A 15,960-nucleotide genomic window follows, 5' to 3' on the forward strand; every position below is an offset into this window, starting at 1 on the left:
GCAAGAACCCTGGAGTGGGTTGCCATTTCCTTCTCCAATGCCTGAAAGTGAAAAGTGAAAGGGAAGTCGCTCAGTCGTGTCCGATTCTTAGCGAACCCATGGACTGCAGCCTACCAGGCTCCTCTGTCCATGGGATTTTCCAGGCAAGAGTACTGGAGTGGGGTGCCATTGCCTTCTCCGACTAAGGGTGTTAGCTTTGATCAATTGACTGAAGTACTTTTGTCAAGCTTCTTTACCATGAAGTTACTCTTTTTACCCCTTTCAGGGTTATACTTTTAGAAAGCAGCTGCTATATGCAGCCCACACATAAGTCATGGGAAGATACAGTTTACTTCTTTGATGAGGGGGGGTGAATCTTTTAAACATTTGGCTCTTCTGGATTTCTGGAGAATGAAAATTTGCTGGGCAAATTCGAACAAGCAAAAACACATGGAAGAAATAATTTATATGTAATAAAATTACACACATATATGGACTTCTCTGATAGCTCAGTTGGTAAGGAATCCACCTGCAATGCAGGGGACTCCAGTTTGATTCCTGGGTCGGGAAAATCTGCTGGAGAAGGGGTAGGCTACCCACTCCAGTGTTCTTGGGCTTCTCTTGTGGCTCAACTGGTAAAGAATCCGCCTGCAATGTGGGAGACCTGGGTTCAATCCCTGGAGAAGGGAAGATTCCCTGGAGAAGGGAAAGGCTACCCACTCCAGTGTTCTGGCCTGGAGAATTCCATGGACTATACAGGAAAGAGTTGGACAGAACTGAACAACTTTCAGTTTCACTTTCACATGGGCTTCTCAGGTAGCACTAGTGATAAAGAATCCATTTGTTCAGTGCAGGAGATGCAAAACACTCAGATTTGATCACTGGATTAAGAAGATCCCCTAGAGGAGGAAATGGGATCTTACTCCAGGATTCTTGCCTGGAGAATCCTATGGACAGAGGGGGTTGGTGGGCTACAGTCCATGGTGTCACAAAGAGCTAGACATGACTGAACATCTGAGCCTAGCATGTAAAATATAAATCAATACCTACTACTTCATCCAATTTAAAAACATCTGCTTTTTAAAAGGCAATATTTAATTCAGTTCAGTCACTGAGTCACGTCCAACTCTTTGAGATCCCATGGACTGCATCACGCCAGGCTTCCCTGTTCATCAACAACTCCCGGAGCTTGCTCAAACTCATGTCCATTGAGTTGGTGATGCCATCTAACCATCTCATTCTCTTTCATCCCCTTCTCGTCCTGCCTTCAATCTTTCCCAATATCAGGGTATTTTCTAATGAGTCAGTTCTTCACATCAGGTGGCCAAAGTATTGGAGCTTCAGCTTCAACATCAGTCCTTCCAATGAACATTCAGGACTGATTTCCTTTAAGATTGACTGATTTCATCTCCTTGCTGTCCAAGAGACTCTCAAGAGTTTTTTCTAACATCACAGTTCAAAAGCACCAATTCTTTGGTGCTCAGATTTCTTTATGGTCCAACTCTTGCATCCGTACATGACTATTGGAAAAGCCATAGCTTTGACTAGACGGACCTTTGTCAGCAAAGTAATTTCTCTGCTTTTTAGTATGTTGTCTAGGTTGGTCATAGCTTTTCTTCCAAGGAGCAAGCATCTTTTAATTTCATGGGTGCAGTCACCATCTGAAGTGATTTTGGAGCCCAAGAAAATAAAATCTCTAACTGTTTCCATTGTTTCCCCATCTATTTGCCATGAAGTGATGGGACTGGATGCCATGATCTTCGTTTATTTGAATGTTGAGATTTAAGCCAGCTTTTTCACTCTCCTCTTTCCTTTTCATCAGTTCAGTTCAGTTCAGTTGCTCAGTCATGCCTGACTCTTTGCGACCCCATGAATCGCAGCACGCCAGGCCTCCCTGTCCATCACCAACTCCCGGAGTTCACCCAGACTCACGTCCAAAGAGTCAGTGATGCCATCCAGCCATCTCATCCTCTGTCGTCCCCTTCTCCTCTTGCCCCCAATCCCTCCCAGCATCAGAGTCTTTTCCAATGAGTCAACTCTTCACATGAGGTGGCCAAAGTACTGGAGTTTCAGCTTTAGCATCATTCCTTCCAAAGAAATCCCAGGGCTGATCTCCTTCAGAATGGACTGGTTGGATCTCCTTGCAGTCCAAGGGACTCTCAAGAGTCTTCTCCAACACCACAGTTCAAAAGCATCAATTCTTCGGCGCTCAGCCCTTTCATCAAGAGACTCTTTATCTCCTCTTTGCTTTCTGCCAGAAGGGTGGTGTCATCTGTGTATCTGCAATTATTGATATTTCTCCCAATATTAAAAGCACTAAAACAGACACTAAAGAAGATTGGAAGAAAATATATACAAGTCACATATTTCCTTCTCCAGGAGATCTTCCCATCCCAGGGTTTGAACCCGTGTCTCTTTGGTTTCCTGTATTGTCTGGCAGATTCTTAATTGCTGAGCCACCAGCGAAGCCCATTAGTGAACAAAGAAAGGCAAATTAAAACCATAATGAAATGCACTACACACCAATTAGAATGGCTAAAAATTTAGCCCACAAAACAGTGTTGTTCGCGATGCAGAGTAACTGGAGCTCTCATATACTCCTGAGGGACACATAGACTGGCACAACCGTTTGAAAGAGAGTTAGCGTTCCCCTATCATGTATCTTGGGATTCCCTGTTGCTCAGTGATAAAGAATCCACCTGCAATGTAGGAGACCCTGGTTCAATTCTGGGTTGGAAAGATACCCCGCAGAAGGGATAGGCTTCCCACTCCAGTATTCTTGGGCTTCTCTGATGGCTCAGATGGTAAAGAATCTGTCTCCAATGCGGGAGACATGGTTTTGATCCATGGGTTGGGAAGATCCCCTGGAGGAGGGCATGGAAACCCACTCCAGTATGCTTGCCTGGAGAAACCCCACGGACAGAGGAGCCTTTTGGGCTACAGTTCAAGGGATCACAAAGCACAGGACATGACTGAGTGACTAAGCACAGCACAGCACATCATGTATCCTGGGGCTTCCTGGTGGCTCGGTTGCAAAGATCTGCCTGCAATGCAGGAGAAGAGGGTTTGATCCCTGGAGAAGGAAAGGGTAACCCATTCCAGTATTCTTGTCTGGGAAGTCCCATAGACAAATGGAGACTGGCAGGCTATGGTCAGCCAAAAACTGGAAACAAATGATATGTCTATGAACATTTACTTCCAGATGTTCAAGCTGGTTTTAGAAAAGGCAGAGGAACCAGAGGTCAGATTGCCAACATCTGTTGTATCATTGAAAAAGCAAGAGAGTTCCAGAAAAACATCTATTTCTGCTTTATTGACGATGCCAAAGCCTTTGACTGTGTGGATCACAATAAACTGTGGAAAATTCTGAAAGAGATGGGAATACCAGACCACCTGACCTGCCTCTTGAGAAACCTGTATGCAGGTCAGGAAGCAACAGTTAGAACTAGACATGGAACAATAGACTGGTTCCAAATAGGAAAAGGAGTATGTCAAGGCTGTATATTTTCACCCTGCTTATTTAACTTCTATGCAGAGTAGAAACGCTGGGCTGGATGAATCTCAAGCTGGAAACCGTATTGCTGGGAGAAATATCGACAACCTCAGATATGCAGATGACTCCACCCTTATGGCAGAAAATGAAAAAGAACTAAAGAGTCTCTTGATGAATGTGAAAGAGGAGAGTGAAAAAGTTGGCCTAAAGCTCAACATTCAGAAAACTTAGATTATGGCATCTGGTTCCATCACTTCATAGCAAATAGATGGGGATGGAAACAGTGTCAGACTTTATTTTTCTGGGCTCCCAAATCACTGCAGATGCTGACTGAAGCCATGAAATTAAAAGACACTTACTCCTTGGCAGGAAATTTATGACCAGCCTAGACAGCATATTAAAAACCTGAAACATTACTTTGCCAACAAAGATTTGTCTAGTCAAGGCTATGGTTTTTCCAGTAGTCATGTATGGATGTGAAAGTTGAACTATAAAGAAAGCTGAGTGCTGAAGAATTGATGCTTCTGAACTGTGGTGTTGGAGAAGACTCTTGAGAGTCCCTTGGACTGCAAGGAGATCCAACCAGTCCATCCTAAAGGAGATCAGTCCTGAGTGTTCATTGGAAGGACTGATGTTGAAGCTGAAACTCCAATACTTTGGCCACCTGATGTGAAGAGCTGACTCATTTGAAAATACCCTAATGCTGGAAAAGATTGAAGGCAGGAGGAGAAGGGGATGACAGAGGATGAGATGGTTGGATGGTATCAACAACTCAAAGGACGTGAGTTTGGGTAAACTCCAGGAGTTGGTGATGGACAGGGAGGCCTGGGGTGCTGCAGTCCCAGGGGTCGCAAAGAGTCAGACACTACTAAGAGACTGAACTGAACTGATGAACAGGTGAATGACTAAACAAAGTTTAGTATTAAATACATCTATGCCATAAAATATTGGGAATATTACTCAAAAATTAAAGAGGATGGTGCTGTAGTGATACATACAACATTAATAAATCATAAACTACCATGATTGAAAGAAGTATATTCTCTCTGTGTGTAATTATCTATCATCTACTTATATGTAATTATAGAAAATTCAGAAAGTAGATTGGTGCATGTCTGGGGATGGGGGGCAGACACTGAAAGGAGGACGAAATATCAGAAGGGCTCGAGGATTCCTTAGAGTTGATGAATATGTTCACCATCTTGACTGTGGTAATAGTTATGTTTTTTGCACATATTTTATGGTTTCTATTTATGGCTTACTGTATGTCAATCATACCTCAATAAATCCTTTTTAAAGCTCCAGCACATATATACTTTAAAATGCAAAAGTAAGTCATCTTTCTTTAACTTTTTCCCTATAGTATAGTTTTCATGCATTAAAATATCTCTATGATGGATTCGTAATGAAATCCAGAGTTGATTGCTTGAATTGCTCACAAATATTTTGTTAGTTTTTTTCCCTTTATCTCTCAAGTTTAACTTTCAATTAGTCTTAATTTACGATGGATCCCTAATTGTTCAGTGTCCTGTTCAGTGAATCACAGGGTTTAATCTAGTGAAACCTGCAGATGTTACGTTTTGCTTTGTCATCACTCATGATAATTGACTATTGTTAGTGGCAATCTATTAAACAATGGGCCATTATCAAAAGTCTTTGGTTATAACAGTTTCTTTAATGTAGTGACTAAAAGTTAAAATTCCCACACTAGAAATCCACATCCGTAAGTGGAATCGCATAAAAGAACCAGCTCATTTCAAAATATTTTATATAGTTTGTAATAAAGATTTATACTCCCACGCCTTAACAGTAAGCTTGGACACTGGAAAAATGATTAAATAAGACTAGTCTCAGGTGAAACTATGGCAATGACTGATTCTCAAACTTTCCTGAATATATTGACTACTCTGAATTGTTTGGGTAGCATGAACTCTCCTCACTTTATTTGAATTTCCCAACTCACAGATTTAGGTTACAATTTAATCTAGTGTGTCTGATTGATATGTTATAATTTTGACAATGTTCTTTCCTGAATAACACTAAGGAAAGAGAAAATTAAAAACTACGCACTCAGTCATTTGCATTTTTAAGAAGCATCAATTTTTTTATATCGACTCAACTTTATAATAGTTTTAGATTTCAAAAAAGTTGTAAAAGTAGTTTGGAGAGTTCTATATATTCTTTCCTCTATAGATTTTTCTTTATTGAAGTGCAGTTGATTTAGAACATTACCATTAGTTTTCAGTATGACATAGTGTCTGGATGGTCTATAGAATACACTCCATTTGAAGTTGTTACATAATGCTGGCTATATTCCCTGTGCTATGAAATGTATCCTTCTATCTTTGTAACTTATTTTATACATAGTGGTTTGTAACTTTTAATCCACTAAACCTAGTTTTCCCTCGCCTCCATCCCTCTCTCGACTGGTAACCACTTATTGATTCCCTATATCTGTGAGTATGTTTCTGTTTTGTTACCTATTTATTTATATTTTTAAATATTATATATATATATACACACATTATTTGTTTTATTTTTTGGATTCTACGTGTAAATGACAGCATGGATTATTTGTCTGCCCCTAAATGAATACTTTCCCTTAGCATATACCTTCCAGGTTCATCCATGTTTGCAAAAGGCAAAATTTCATTCTTTTCTTTATGGCTGAGTAATGTGCAATTGCATGTGTGTGTGTGTGTGTGTGTGTGCATGTGTGAGTGTGTGTATCTCACATCTTGTTTGTAAATTCATCTGTTGATGGACACTTAAGCTGCTTCCTGATCTTGGCTATCATAAAAAATACAGCCATAAAACGGGTGCATGTAGATGTGTTTAGGTTTTTTAATCCTTCAATCACTCAATGTTTCTTGATTTGGATTATTTAGTCTGTTGACATTAAAAGGGATTATCGATAGCATGCATTTACGGAATTGCCATTTTGCTGCTTTTTTGCGGGGGGAGTTTTGTTTTGTTTCTTAGTTATTCTTAGTTCTTTTCTTCTCTTAACGTCTTGCTTTGTGATTTGTCGATTTTCTTTAGTGCTATGCTGGAGTTCGGTTCTGGAAAGTTTTTGTGTTATGTATTGTAGGTTTTTCATTTGTGGTCACCACAGGGTTCGTATGTGTTGACCTGTAACTATGTCTACTTATTTTAAACTTACAATCATTTAAATTCAAACACTTTCTAAAGTACATTTTTTTACTCCCTGCCTCTACGTTTTGTGTTTTTGATGTCACATTTTATATCTTCATGTCTCAGCCTTAAGGGTTTATTTATTGCAATTATACTTAATTTCATAATTCTTGTCTTTTAATCACACTGGCTTTGTAGGTGGTTGGTCCACATCCTTCACATGTCCTTCACTAGTGGAAGTTTTCCTTTCCTATGAATTCTTCCTTCTCACGTGTTTTCTTTTCCCCTTAAAGAAAGCACTTTAGTGTTTTTAGTGAAACCACTTTAGCATGTGTGGGCTCTCTGGGTAGCAGAGCCCTTCTTCCAGACTGCAGGTTGTGTTCAGTGAGAGCTGCTCTGCATGTGGCTGCACCTCCTCGTGCCTGTGGGAGTCTGGAGCTCAGGCTCCTCTCCCTTCACCATCTCTCCTCCCACCCTCCCCCGTCAGCATCTTGTGTTCTGTGGAGTATTTGTCACAACCAGTGATCCAGTCTTGATCACCAGTGCCAATTGAACTGTATATTTTATTATACTTTATTTGGATTATCTTAGCTGTACCCTATTCTCCTTTTTCTGTTCCAGGAGTTCATCCAGGATAAAACACTGGATTCATTTATCATTTCTTCTTATAAAACAAGCTCTTGATACTTTTGAGACAAACTTCCTCCCTGAATTCAAAACATTGTCCTGGATTGGTTCAGTGGAAGTACACTAGTCAGGAGCTTTGCAATGCAAATATCTGGCTACTTTATTATGCTACTATGTTACTATAATAATAGTTTGTACAGAATCATGAAATCTTAGAGACTGTATAAGAAATCACCCGGTCTAATGCCCATCCCAAATCATACATGTGAAATATGTTGCTCCATCTATGTTCAATATGTTAGTCCATGTACTGTATTCTAAAGCATCACAAAACAGACAGCTTTTCCCTTCCAACCACAGATCCTTTTAAACCTGTGATGTTGCCCCCTGAAATTCTTCTCTAACCTCTGCTATGAGTGGACTATCACTCGCAGTAACTGGCCCACTCTCTTGAGGCTTCCAGACCCATTCTGATGTCCTGTTGATCCTCTTCTGGGTACTGTAGTTGTTACAAATCCTCTTTCATATGGCAGAGTTGTGCTCCAGGTACATTCTAATTTCACCTCTTCAGCTCATGTCTCCACAAGAACCTACATTTATGCTTAGAACAAAGGATGTAGATCCCAATAGGGAATTTCTCAGCACTTATACTGAGTTTATTAGACACATTCAGGTTCATAGCCAAGATGCTATGATGAACAGTTTCATAGTCTTTCTTAGAAATAGCTTACTGAAACTCTGACAATTAATCTTGTTTTAAAACACTGAGTGCATTGTTCAATGCAGTAATGAACTTTATATATCGTCAACTAAATTCACGTGCAAAGAGAAATCATATGTGAAAATAAAGATCAATCAAATGAGAAAATCAAAAGCTACTTATACAGAGCTTGCCAGAGTAAGGGAGTCAGTTACCATCACTTGCATTTCAGCAGAGACTCGAAGGCAGGCAGATGAATGGGGAATTCTATTTTGGAAAACCAAGAGACAGTGTTTGGTGTGCTCTGATTGGAATTTGTTGGTGTAGGGAGGCTGGAGGTGAGCTAACTAGAACTGAGGTCTCCAATGTGATTGCTTAGGAGTACATTGGTTACAGGTTACTCTGGTTAGTCCTAGATTAAAAGTGGGGATAAAAATTAGGGAGGCTGCCAGTTGTTAACCAAGTCCTGGTTCTTTCTGACCAATCATTATAAGGATTATTGATGAGCTTCCAGGATTATTCACGAAAGATAGTAATCTGACTTCCTACAAGTCTGACACAGAAAGCAAGCTGGCTTCCTGGGCCCTTTATGTGGATAATGGTTTGGTTTCCTGGGCCGGTCACTGAAAATTGTGGATCAGGGTTCTATTTTCATACACAGTCTAACACTGTCCATTTGTATACTCAATCTCTCACACAATTGATTCCCAAAAATCTTTTTGTGCCCTTTTAGAATTATGCTCATACGAATAATGGAGATTTGTCTGGCTCCCTAGTGACACCCAGATGCTGAGGTGATCCGCACGACATCACTCACAATCTGTGATTCTTCAAGGTTTGGTCTGTGCTGCAATATTTCATAAAAGATATGGGTATCAGCTTAGATTGCATTTGGCTTTCAAATCAAATGAAATATTGTGTTTGGTGGTACACAGATAAGTCTACAAAATAACAAATTTAAATGTATTTCTGCTCTGGGAAATATTCAGTGAACTGGAAAAAAAAAAAGCAATACATAATGTAGTCAGTTTTAAAATAGGTCTTGTTATATGGCTTCTCTGGTCCTTTCAGCAGAGCACACATTTGTTTCCTGTATGATAAATCAAATTAACACAAAAACATGGACTTTGGTCTCCTCCAGCTGTGAGAAGGCAAGGCTTGATGGACAGAACATCTAAGACAGTCAAACAGAAGATGCATAAAAGTGAATTGCCGTCAGAGTAAACACACAGGAGATAATAAATATTTATTTAAAAGTCACATTTCTGTCTTTTTAATGAGAAATGACTGTGGGGTCCTTCCTTCCCCAGCTGGCACCATAGAAGCATAACCTTGTTGGAGTCAGTAATTATTTGTTTACACTCTTCTCCTGCGATTGAACCCGAACTCCTCAGAGGCAGAAACCTCTTTTTGTTTTCGTTGTTGTTGCTGCTGGTTTTGCTATCATTTATCCCTTTCCACACACTTCCAATCCCTCTCCTGCAGAAACAAAGGAGAATTTCTGATTCACAGAAGGTGCTGGTAAATGTTTGTTCAGCAAATAGGTGCAGAGAAATGAATGGATGAACAACTTTTTTTCTTTCTCAGGCTTGTTCAAAATGCCAGGAAAGCATTTTGCATTCCAGGGCTGTTTTGCCCTTGATATACCCTTGTTTAGAATTTTATGTATTTAATACTTCAGATATTTGTTTAACACTAAATTCAAGAAATGATAATGGTTGAAATATGATACCCAAATTGAAACGTGAGTATATATGTCTCATTAGGGCTTGTTACTGACCTTTGTCCATGAGTAATTTATCAGTGAGGGTTTAAACAGGACAAAGGGAATCATTTTGTCTATTTAAAACCACGACAATTTGTAATTAGCCTCTAATTAAAATAAATAAATTAATTTACAAAAAAAAGAGGAGATGTAAACAATGCTGTTTATACATGTGACGGGGAAATTGAGAGTCCGAACGAGCCTGTGAGGCCACCCAGGCCTGGGCCACACACGACGGGACTCCATTCCCCTGCAGACTGGAGGCTCAGAGGCAGGAGGCAGTGTCCAGAGCCAGGGTTGGGGTCCCCAGTGGCAGGGCTAGGGCAGAATCCTGTCTGGATCCACAGAGGACACTCAGCTGCTGACAAAGTCTCCAGCAATGACAGATTTCTCCCTTCCCTTCTCCCTCCCATTTCCCTCTAGAGCCTCGTATTGGCAGGATCCCACCAGAGCAAAGCTATCTTGGGAGAACGAGAGACATAGTCTGCTTGGGCTTCCCCAGTGGTAAAGAATCTACCTACCAATGCAAGAGATGAGGTTTGATTCCTGGGTCAGGAAGACTCCCTGGAGGAGGAAATGGCAACTCGCTCCAGTGTTCTTGCCTGGCAAATCCCCTGGACAGAGGAGCCTGGCAGGCTACAGTCCATGGGGTTGCAAAAGAGCCGGACATGACTGAACAACTGAGCGTACATACACAGATACACTAGAAAGTAGGGAGGAGAAGGATGAAGAAAGCAATAGAGACCAATAGGTCCAGAAGTAGGACCTGTTGGAGATGGTGGTGGTAATGGTGACTGTCTCCGAGTCCATTCCCAGATAGTTGGTTGTGATCAAGTTATGAACTCATTTGAAGAAATCCATTCTGGTGGGAGTTTCCTGACCTAATAATCAGAAAAGATTGATTCGAACTCTCTTTCAGAAACTGGGGACATCTGAACACATCCCCCAGATCTCTCCAAATTTCCATCAAGGTCTACATTTCCTTGTCTTTGTTGTCAACATATTACCTCTGTGAACTTGATTATCTCTTGTCTGTTTTAAGATGGTCCTTACTTAATGCCCTGGTGTCCTTCCAGTAGTCATGTATGGATGTGAGAGTTGGACTGTAAAGAAAGCTGAGCACTGAAGAATTTATGCTTTTGAATTGTGGTGTTGGAGAAGACTCTTGAGAGTCCCTTGTACTGCAAGGAGACCCAACCAGTTCACCCTAAAGGAGATCAGTCCTGTGTGTTCACTGGAAGGACTGATGCTTGAGCTGAAACTCCAATATTTTGGCCACCTAATGCGAAGAGCTGACTAATTTGAAAAGAGCCTGATGCTGAGAAAGATTGAGGTCAGGAGGAGAAGGGGATGACAGAGGATGAGGTGGTTGGATGGCATCACCGACTCAATGGACATGAGTTTGAGTGAACTCCGGGAGTTGGTGATGGACAGGGAAGCCTGATGTGGTGCAGTCCATGGGGTCGCAAAGAGTCGGACACCACTGAGCAACTGAACTGAACTGAACTGAATCCTTCCAGACCCAATAAATAATCCCTTCTGCTTTTTTCTCTCTGCCAAAGGCAATTGCTAAATTTGGCCAGAATTCTCTCCTGAAACACTGGGAGGGCTCAGTCCTGCATGAATTGAAACATACAATGACTGTGTCTCCTTTCAGTTATCTTGACACTGACATCTCTCCCTAACTCTTCTTTACCAAATGAAATCCTAGCTTATTATTTTACCCACTCTTTTCTCTTCTTCCCTACTCCTGTGTTAATCCCTCACTCTGTCCTGGAAAGTAACTGGACATTCACAGTTCTTGTTTATGTCAAGCATTTAACTCACCCCAGCTTCCATGGATAAACTCAGCTTTACAACCACCTCATAGCATTCTGTAGATTAATAAGAACTCCTCTGTTATAGCCCCTTCCCCATGGAAAACAGAAGTGATTTTAAACAATTAATAAAATGTTATTAACAAAACCGCCCCGGACCCACAAGTTGTAGAGGAGAAGTAGAGTGTGTTTAGGGATAGAAAATGAGATTTGGTTTTAGAATTTTAAATTTCAACTGCCTTAGGACATTTTCATGAAACTGTTCTGTATGCAGCTTGGAGATGTGTATTTAAGCATCAGAAAAAAGTCAAAATGCTGAAAGATGTTTAAAAGTTGTCAGTGGTAGCTAAAGACATAGGGATGGATAGTGTGATCTGTAAATGATGCAGAGATGGAGAAGAAATTTGGCCTCATACTGGACTTCTGAGTAACACTGGGAAAGGGGAGAGAGTGGAGGAGGAGGGGAAGTTGTGAGACATGAGCTATGAAGAAATGTTGTCATAAAGATCTCAGAAGAAGACAATGCTTGTGGAAGACCAAAAAGCCCCCAGAAGATATTTTAGCAGACAATTTAAAAAATACCCTTTATATGAAAAAAAAAAAAAACAAAACCCCAACATTGGATGTGATGTGCAAGTTATAGGTCACTGTTGACCTTGGCAAATGCAATTTCCAGAAAATAACAAATAAATTGATTTTAAGGAAATAGCAGAGTTTGGGACTTGGCCAACGAATGAGAGTTAAGGAAGTAAGTACAGTGGTGCTAGATGGTTCTTTATTTAGTTTTTTCTTTTATTACTTTTTTATATCTTTTGGTCATGCCACATGGGATGGGGGTCTTAGCTCCTTGACCAGGAATTGAACCCTCAGCCCCTCCTTTGGCAGCATGAAGTCTTAACCAATGAGTCACAAGAGAAGTCCCTAGATGGTTCTTTCTAGGGGTTTGGAAGAAAAGGGAATGATAGAGATAGGTTAGCTGCATGAGAGGAAGACATGATGAGAAGACTGAGGAAATATTTCTTTCAGAGATAATGACTAACAGACACTTGTTGTTGCTCAGTCACTCAGTCGTGTCCCACTCTTTGTGACCCTATGGACTGCAGCACTCCAGGCTTCCCTGTCCTTCACCATCTCCTGGAGCTTGCTCAAACTCACATCCATTGACTCAGTGAGGCCACCCAACCATCTTGTCCTCTGTCGTCCCCTTCTCCTCCTGCCTTCAATCTTTCCCTGCACCAGGATCTTTTCTAATGAGCAACTCTTTGTATCAGGTATTGGAGCTTCAATTTCAGCATCAGTCCTTCCAATGAATATTCAGGACCGATTTCCTTTAGGATTGACTGGTTGGATCTCCTTGCAGTCCAAGGGACTCTCAAGAATCTTCACCAACACCACAGTTCAAAAGCATCAATTCTTTGGCACTCAGCCTTCTTTATGGTCCAACTCTCACATTCCTGCATGACTACTGGAAAAACCATAGCTTTGACTAGATGGACCTTGGCATGGACCTTGGCAATGAAATGTCTCTGCTTTTTATATGCTGTCTAGGTTTGTCATAACTTTTCTTCCAAGGAGTAAACATCTTTTAATTTCATGGTTGCAGTCACCATCTGCAGTGACTTTTGGAGACACTACTGTATGTTCTGACACGACTGTGTGCAGTGGACACTAATGTATGCTAAAGGAAAGGTGCAACCAGAGGGGAGAAAGACATGACAGAAGTCATGCTTCATTGTGCAAAGGAGAATAAAGTCGTAAGTGCTAGGAGAAGAACTGACCCTCATCAGGAGGCAATGCCATTCTCATTGTCTCTGAGGATCCCATGCAGAAATAGCTGGGATGCAAGGTCTTTAAAACCTCAGGTAGTTGACTCCTACTTCTGCAAGGATCTGAAGATGAGCAGGGAAAATCAAGCAAATATATAATTTATCGCTTTATTCCTTGATCTAGGATCATAGCATGGAAAACTTGTACCCGGTGGACCAGTCTGGACTGAGTGTGAAACTTGTCCTGATGTGATGAAGCCATGAAATGTAGGCTGTACCTGAGCTCATAGCTTTCACGGGGAGACGAATTCTCTCACCCATCCTGGCAGATAACAGGGACCACTTGAGGCTTCCGGTGAGGAGAGTTTATTGAAAAGAAACAGAGAAGACTTTTGACACAGACATCAGAAGGAGGTGAAAGAGAATACCTGGATCGTTAACTTGAGCAGAACATTGTATGTTTTGATTAGTTACTAGCAATGGATCAGAAGACTATCTCAAGGTTGTAAAAGTTCTCCTAGAAGCTCTCCCACACACAGCATACATCTTGAGATAACATAGGTACAAGATTAGCCAGAAGGAAAGGGTTCCTGTTAAGAAGAAGAAAGGTGTCCTCAAGCAGGATACTTTGTTGTTACATAATCATTAGCACAGGACCTAAGGAAAAATATGTCCTCAGGGAAGATACATTTTTGCTCTATAGTCATTAACACAGAGCCTAAGGAAAAATATATTCTTGAGCAAGATAGATTGTTGTTTATAGGCAAAGAATGTATACCTCCTTCTTAAGGGGCCTTGGAATCCTTGCCAACTTGCCTAAAGATAACTCTATCAGGTATTAGTTGCACAAACTTGGTTCTGAACAGTACAGGATAACAAAATGAATAGCAAAAACACTTGCCTCTAGCATCTTTCACACATCTATTTACCCGCCTCCATTTCATCCTCCATAGATGTGCACTTCAGTAGGGAGGATAATGAGATACTTACTTTCTCAAGTCTTATGTAGCTGGTCAAAGACTCACATCCACCCCCCACACTTCCGGATTCTTTCCTGTCCATTCTAAAGTTTCAGGTGTTGGTCTTGTGCAGATGTAGCCTGCTTTAGCTGATAACTGAACATATAAAAACCCAAAGACTGTTCAAGTTGGCCAGCCCAAGAGAAAAGGGTTGACTATGACATGAGGAAGGAGGAAGTACAGCATGCAAAAGAAGAAAAATCAAAGGGGAAGAAGGTCCCAAGAAGAAAGATTCTCAAAGAGATGTGCCAAGTGGATTTCACAGTTTTATCTATTCATTTTTAAATTTACTTTATTATTCATGTTTTCTGGCCATGCCATGTGGCATGTGGGATCTTAGGTCCCTGGCCCAGGGATCGAACGCATGCTCCCTGCATAGGGAGGGCAGAGTCTTACCCACTGGACCATCAGGGAAGTTTCAGGTTCTACAGTTTTAATCTGTATGCTGACAGCTCTTCTGACTGCACCGTTATGTCACCACAGTGACCTTGACTTTGAATCTTATCCTGGTTATTCTAGATGAAGAAGTCAGTGTGGCACTAGGAACAGTGAATGGGAACTGAGAGAACAGAGTCATGAGGTAAACTTTTATCCTGTTCATTCATTCTTAATCGATTGCAGCAATGCTTATTCAAGACACAGTATGTGCTTATCCTTGGCCTGGTACTGAGAATACTCATGAAATAATTGGCTCTGTGTTCTGGCACAGGGTCCAGTCTGATGGCAGAGGCAGTTAAAAATTAATTTATAACAAAATGTGAAGTATTAAGGTAATGGCTTGACTGTATGTATTTACAGACTTCCCAGGCGGTGCTAGTGGTAAAGAATGTGCCCGCCAGTGTAGGAGACGTAAGAGCCACAGGTTCATTCCCTGGGTTGCAAAGATCCCCTGGAGGAAGGAATGGCAACCCACTCCAGTATTCTTGCCTGGAGAATCCCATGGACAGAGGAGCCTGGTGGGCTACAGTCCCCGGGGTCACAAAGAATTGGACATGACTTAGCATGTACCCACACATATGTGCTTACTCCAGCCTTGGGAGGTCAAGGATGGCTTTCCTGAGAAAGTCACGTCTAATAAGAGGACTGATAAACCCACAAAGGTGAAAAGCCAGTACAGTTTAATCAGGCCAGCAGAGGAGGGCAGGGTGCAGGTGAGAGAACGTAAAGGTCCAGAGGATGGGCACTGGGGACCTGACTCAGTCTAAAGAAAGGAGGGCTGGAGCCCAGACTCTAGAAGCGGCTGTGTTAAGCAGAGGCTCGACTTTGTCTTGGGGCAAAGGGATGTCCTTGAATTGATCTGCATGCTTAGATGAGTCTCTCTCGGTCAGCTGGGGTAGAGATTGAAGGAAACAGATTAGTTACCAGATACCTATTCAGGAGGACAGGTGAGAAGGCATTCACCAAGGTAGTGTCTAAGAAAGTACAGAAAGGTAAACACATTTCAGCCATATTAAGAAGGTAAAATTAACAGAGGGACTCTGGGGAGAGAAAACTTGGTGTCTTAGTTCATTCAGATGCTATAATAAAAATGCCATGTACTGGGTAGCCAGAGCAACAGAAATTTATTTCTCACAGTTTGAAGATGGGGAAGTCCAAAGATGAAGACACTGGCAGATTTGGTGTGTGATGAGGGCTGCTTCCTGGTTTGTAGATGGCCAT

The sequence above is a fragment of the Bos mutus genome, chromosome 20 (assembly GCF_027580195.1).
Source record: "Bos mutus isolate GX-2022 chromosome 20, NWIPB_WYAK_1.1, whole genome shotgun sequence".
NCBI lineage: Eukaryota > Metazoa > Chordata > Mammalia > Artiodactyla > Bovidae > Bos > Bos mutus.